We start from the raw sequence: 7,205 nt of genomic DNA, 5'->3' as shown, positions 1-7,205 counted from the left end.
ATATTAGTTTTGTTTCTCTGGAGAATCTTGACCAACACAGTAAGGTAGCATGGAAACAGGAGAGTGTGTTGCCTCTTAAATTAATTTTTAAAGTGTTTAAAGGAGGTAGTGATTGCTATGTCAAAAAGCATGAAGAGGTTAAATACTATGAGAACAGAGGTTAAAAAGAGAACATACTGCAATTGTATTATGTTCCACTTGAGTCTGTCTCTACATGATCACAGAAACAAAATAAAACCATAAAAGACAATGTAAAGCAATAATAGTTTTTCTCAACTTTTCAGGTTTTTCCAATTTCTTATGGCAATGTCTTGCATTTCTTTCAACAGGTAAGCTGATTTTTCTTGTCTTCTGTCTCTCCTTAGAATGCTGTTTTCCTCTAGAATTGCGTTTTTTCTTCTTTTAGGGAGAGAAGGGTATTTCCCTTCTCCGAATTGTTTGTCTGTCTTCTTTTCCAGGAAATAAAGCCAATCAGAACAGCACTATGTGGTCCTCATCTCCATTGACTCAAAACCTGTAGTGTCTTGGGAAAAGTAAGGGCTCATTCATGTTTATTATTTTTAGAAAGAGCGAAAAAGGGAGATAGGTGGGGAAGGGTAAGAAGAGAAAGGAGAGAGAGATTGATAGAGGAAGAAAAGAAGGAAATAAGAAAAACATAGGTTTGTCTACTAAAATTGTCATTAAGCAAATTTATACAGCATTTAGACATCTGGAGAACTCTTCAGGGAAACAAGGAATGATACTAAGAACGACCCACATGTTTAAAAAACTGTCCTTATTCCCAGCAAACAGTCATTTGTTATCTCCTTTATTAGAGTTCCCTGTTAGCACTGCAATTAGTCAAGGGTCAGTCTGTAGGGTCCTTTTAAAATCACTTCAGCATTAAAAGGAGAATGTTTAATCTTCAACATGTAAGTATACTTGGCAAAAATACTCGGACTTTGCCTTGAACTTCTTCATTGCTTTTTATTCTCAAAACAAAATTCAAGCACTTATGAAGTTGGTATTTTTTTAATGAAGTTACATAGGATTAAGAAAAGTTATTTCCAATGCTCAAGAATGAATAAAAAAAAGACAATTCTTCTGAATGGATGTGCCAAATGAACTTTCTGAAAAAATTCTATAAATGATTTCACTTTTCTCTGTCTCTCACCTCCCCAGTAACCCGTCTCTTCTTTCCAACTAAACATCTGAAGGAAAAGTTTATCCATGAAACCAAATAAACAACTTTTCCATTTATTTCTTATAGAAATTTAAGAAAATTATGTGCTCCAAGCCAAGGTGAGGCACTATATTCAAGATCTGAGATTTTTCAAATTTTACACTATCTGGAAATGTTTCCTTCAAAACAAAGACGATAGTATTTATGGACCTTCTACCCCAAATTAGTTTATAGGCAGATTTCCAGATTGCAGGTATGACTGTCTAGAGAGGTGAGAATGAAATCCAAAAAGTTCTGTACCTTTCTTAAACCTTCTCATCACTCATTTGGCAAACATCTATTGAGCATACGCTATGTGCTTAACCTTGTTCTATGCAAAGGAAATAAAAAGTAGTCCACCATTTGTGCAAAATGCTAGGAAAATAAATACAAATATATAGCTTATAAGTTCATCACAATTATTAATTTTATTGTTGACATTATTGTTACAACAGGTAGTATTTATTGATCCTTAATTTGTGCTAGGCAGCATATAACATATATTACATCATGTTTATCTTCCCAAAACAAGAAAGCTAAAACTTGAAGAGCTGGAGTAATTTGGACAAGGTCACACCTCTTGCACAAATGGTGCTGAAATTCACATCCAGGCAGTCTGCTACAGAACCAGAATTCTCACTGACAGTGTATATTGCCTTTTAAGAAAAAAGCTTGAAGTCACACAGACCTAGCTCTAAATCGTGTATTTCCAATTATTATTAAACTCTTGCCAGAAAAATGTAGCCTTTAACCCTAATTTTTTCTGTAAATGAGAACAAAGTATCAACTTCTTGTGTCCTCTTGCAGGATAAGTGAAAATTGATTTTCAAAGGGCACACCATAGCCTCTGAAACACAAAAGGTATTCAATACGCAGTAACTGTTGTGACCAAATTTAATAGTGGCACATCTCTCCTCATTGTCAAAGTGAGCTTTGTAGATGGTCCCTAATTTTTAAAAAATATAAATCAGTTCTTCTATAATTTCAGAACTGAATCTGAAATAAACATATTGAATTCCCACATTCCCCATCAATCCATTTTCAAAACCTGGCATGTACTGTATTTATTTCATAAAGTCCTTCCTTTAGCACTAAAGTAACTAATTATAACTACTTTAAATTTAAACTGGTTGACATATTGATTTATAATTGCTCCTGTACAATTTCTCTGTGTAAAATTGTTTTCAAAAAGTAAATGTTAAATGTTAACAAGTCTATCTTGATTTTCTAAAGTTGGCAAAGAGGGCAAATCCTTCAAGTGGAGAGGGGCTTTCTTACATATGCCTGTTACTGGGGTAGAAATTGTAAAAGAAGGAAACAGGAGAATAACATACAATCTATTCTCAAAAGGGATTACAATTTATAGTGAGGAAGTAAGATAAATATAACCTGTATTATATTTAAAGGCAGATGTCATAGGAGAGCTGAAATGAGGTGAAAAAATGAAAAACTTGTCATCATGAAATCAACCACTCTGTGTAGAAGGTATCTGGATTTTAATAAGCCATGTGGGTTTGAGTTCAAACTCTGACATCAGTATTATTCATGTTATGATCTTGGCTGATTTTCTCTGAATCTGTAACTGTGTCTGAAAGAGGAAAAGTGTGGGACTTTCCTCAGATTGATCTGTTGATGAAATGAGATCAAACAAGATGGATTAGAAAATATCTTACCCATTATACAGCACAGCTAGCAGCACTCTCCTCACAAAATCTGTTTTTTTTTTCTCTTACAGTTAAAAAAAAAAAGTTGACCCAATATATTCTTGCAGATTATGGGACTTAATAGGAATCATTTATCTGGGCTTTCTGAATTTTCTTCCAGACTTAAAAGCAATGCACAGATATTCTTTAGCTGAGCCGCAATTTGTTATCTCATCTTTAGCACTTTTTGAGGCTCACTGAAACACAAAAGCAACCATATGGAAATTTTTTTATATCTTTCGCAAAATCCCTGTTGAAGCTATTTTCTATTATTATGTCCCTCAAACTACCTTTAGTTAACATCCATCTCTAAATTTTATATAGAAATCAATGCCAAGAAAGTGTCTACTCCGAAGGATTGAAACACTTCTCTTTTATCTATTAAGAGAATGATCTAACGATGATGATGCCACAAGGGGTGAACAGGGAGTATCTTTACCTCCTGCTCCCCATGCAAGAACCTCTATCTTCTCCTTAGAAAACCAACTCCATAGCAAAATTATAATGACAGTTATTAATATGGTAAATGTTTGTTTTCCCAACTTTATTCAAAGACTAAAAGAGTCTCTATAAAGCTTGTACAGCATATTGATGTAAACAATTGATGTAAAACAGTGTATTTTCTAGGTAAATACAATTTCTAGGAAACGGTTTTAACACTGGGTAAAAGACATTTTACTACTTCTGGTTTGGCATATCCAGAGCTGTTCCTCAAAAGATGACACACAAATGTCCAACAGGTATGTGATAAAAATGTTTAACATCCCTAATCAACAGAGAAATGTGAATCAAAGCCATAATGAGATATAATCTTACTCCAGTTAAAATGGATTTTATCTAAGAAACATAATAATGGATGTTGGCAAGTATGTAGAGAAAGGGGAACCCTTATACCCTGTTGTTGAGAATATAAATTAGTACAGTCAATACAGAGAACAATATAAAGTTTCCTTAAAGTAACTAAAAATAGAACTACCAAATTATCCAGCTATTCTACATCTGGTTATATATAGAAAAGAAAGAAAATCAGGATACCAAGGAGACACATGCACTTCCATGTTGATTGCAGCACCTGGATAGATGAATAAATAAAACATTATATATATATATATATATATATATATATATATATATATATATATATATATGCAATGGAACACTATTCAGCCTTACAAAAGAAAAGAAAAGAAAAGAAAATGAAATCCTGGCCGAGGGCGGTGGCATACGCCTGTAATCCAGTACTTTGGGAGGCCGAGGTGGGAGGATCACCTGAGGTCAGGTGTTCAAGACCAGCCCGGCCAACATGGCAAAACCCTATCTCTACTAAAAGTACATAAAAAATTAGTCAGGCTTGGTGGCAGGCACCTGAAATACCAGCTAGGAGGATGAGGCAGGAGAATTGCTTGAACCCGGGAGACAGAAGTTGCAGTGAACTGAGATCTTGCCACTGCACTCCAGCCTGGGGGACAAGAGTGAGGCTCCTCAAACAAACAAAAAACAAGATCTAGTGTTCAGTAACACAATAGAGTGACTGTAGTTAAGTCAACCTATCTAGATAGCGTGATAGATAGATAGCTTGATAGATAGATAGATAGATTGATTGATTGATGTATAGCACAATAGAGCGACTATAGTTAAGTCAATCTAGATAGATAGATAGATAGATAGATAGATAGATAGATAGATAGATAGATGTACAACATACATACATAGATGTATAACAATATAGTTTATTGTATATTTCAAAATAACTCAAACAGTGAAATTGAAATGTTTCTAACACAAAGAAATGATAAATGCTTGAGGATATGGATACTCCAATTACCCTAATTTGATCATTATTTGCTTGTATCAAAATATTACATGTATCCCATAAGTATATACAACAATTCGGTACCCACAATAATTAAAAATTATACAAATTTTAAAACGTTTAAAAAGAGATATTCTCCAGTCTAACCTTTGCTGTTTAACCCAACTGTCATTCTGCATCGTGTCACACAAATGACAGAAATCTAGAATGACAAGTAGACATAAACATTTTCTAGTCTTCCCTCCAGTATTAAAATTCTTACAGAATTTTTTTACTTGTAAAAAACATTTTTCTTTTTTGATTTAAGTCACAATAAAATTGCACAGAATGGCATAAGTTTCTGAACTGTATTTCTCAAAACAATAACCAAGTTTGGCTTTGATGAGAAAGTCTCACAAAGCTTATTTTTTCTGTTTCTTCCTGCTGCCCTCAGTGTAGAGAATGTTAAGACTTTCAGGTATTATTGCCATAAATAAAAGTATGTCTGTCTAATTTAATGCCCAATTAAGGTAACTATCTTGTGTCAACTTCCTGTTACAATTACCTCTTATTTTTTAGTCTGCTAGACTAAATGAATCCTTATGGCAAACCATATCAAAACATTTTATTTATTTATTTTTTTGTGTGAGGTGAAATTAAATTAGAATATATAAATGGAGGAAACTATGGAAGATTTTTAGAGATGTAGGGTTGGAAAAAATGTTAAAGTCATCTAATATAATCTTCAACTTGATTTATGAGTCCCTTCTAAAAACTCTTAAGTTTGTGGAGGGTAAAGGTCCACATCATTTATTTGGCTTTGTGTGCCTTCACAGAGCATGAACTTCACAGATTTGCACAAAATGGGGTCTCAATAAATATTTTTGACAATTGTTGAAATATATAATACATAACCTTGTTGGACCTAGCCTGTCAGTGCCTATTGGTGAATATAAATTACTTCCTATGCGGAATGTCCGCTTCGGTAAATCCTACATACTACACAAGCTGATGCTCAAACCGAACAGAAACGCCTTCCAAGAATTTGCTAAATCATGGTGGACGTAATTCGTCAAGAACCATAATGTTACTTTAATGTAGTAGTTTGGGTGTTAATATGATATATTTTTGCCATTAAATTTTAAGAGGTTTTAGGAGACAAGGTTTTAGCCCTGGATAGAAGACATTTTACTACTTCTGGTTTGGCATTTCAAGAGATATTCCCTAGGAAGTCTTGCAGTTCACTCATGAAAACCTAGAGAAAAATGTCTTGTTTTTTTCTGACCTCTATTAAGTGGGAAGTTTCATGTTAGGCTAAACTTGCCTTTCTCTGATTCAACTTTCTCACAGCAAAATGCATAGAAGAATGTGGAAGGAAATGAGGGAAGTATAGTAGGGTTTAAAGATATAAATATGAAAACCAGAGACTGGACTGAAGAGAAACGTTATTAAAGATACTAAAAAGGCACTTATTTCAGTGCATTTATAATAACTGTTTTCTGAAACAGTATGACCTTGACAAACACAAAAATCTCCATGAGCCCTAAGCTATAAACACTATCCTATTAATTTTGCAACTATGGTAAACTGGAACATACCCACATAAAGACAATATAGGTGGCTCATGATTACACCTGTTGCATCTTCAACCCTAACAACAAAACTGAAGCTCATTCACAACAGAATTCTCATCAGACCAATATTTGCATATCCAAAGTGCTTAGCGCAAAGTAGATATTAAATAGAATTTCATGGCTAATTTGATAGAATATCCATTTGTTCTCATTGCCATTGAATTTTCTTGTTTGTTGATCTCCTGTTGCCCCAAGGAAAGTAGCCAACTATTGTACTATGACCTCATTCTAAAGTTTCCCTAAGGGTCCATATGAAGGACTCAATTATGAATTTAAATATATCAATAATTTGCAGTGCTCTCCTTTGGAGAACTACCATAGAATAGTGTTTTTTTATTGATTATTATTTTTTATTTTTGTGATGGAGTTTGTCTCTTGTTGCCCAGGCTGGAGTGCAATGGTGCGATCTCAACTCACTGCAACCTCTGCCTCCTGTATTCAAGTGATTCTCCTGCCTCAGCCTCTGGAGTAGCTGTTATTACAGGCATGCACCACCACGTCTGGCTAATTTTTGTAATTTTAGTAGAGACAGGGTTTTGCCACATTGACCAGGCTGGTCTCAAACTCCTGACCTCAGGTGATCCCCCCACCTCAGCCTCCCAAAGTACTAGGATTACAGGTGTGAGTGGTTAATTTTATTACTCCAGAATTAGATCAGCAGTTCTTTATTAACTAAATAAACCTGGACAAATTAAAACTTTCTGAGCTTCAGTTTCCTTACCTGTGAAGTAGAAAAGATAATAACCATGTGGTTGTTGTCAGGATTAAAATATGTAATGCGTATCAAGTGTTTCACATATGTATTGTCCTGTTTTAAGAGCCTAACAAATGTTAACTAATTGCATTGCTGTTATTAAAGATTAAATGAGGTATAT

This window comes from Saimiri boliviensis, chromosome 2 (genome assembly GCF_048565385.1).
Source record: "Saimiri boliviensis isolate mSaiBol1 chromosome 2, mSaiBol1.pri, whole genome shotgun sequence".
NCBI lineage: Eukaryota > Metazoa > Chordata > Mammalia > Primates > Cebidae > Saimiri > Saimiri boliviensis.
Note: the sequence above shows the minus strand (reverse complement) of the source record.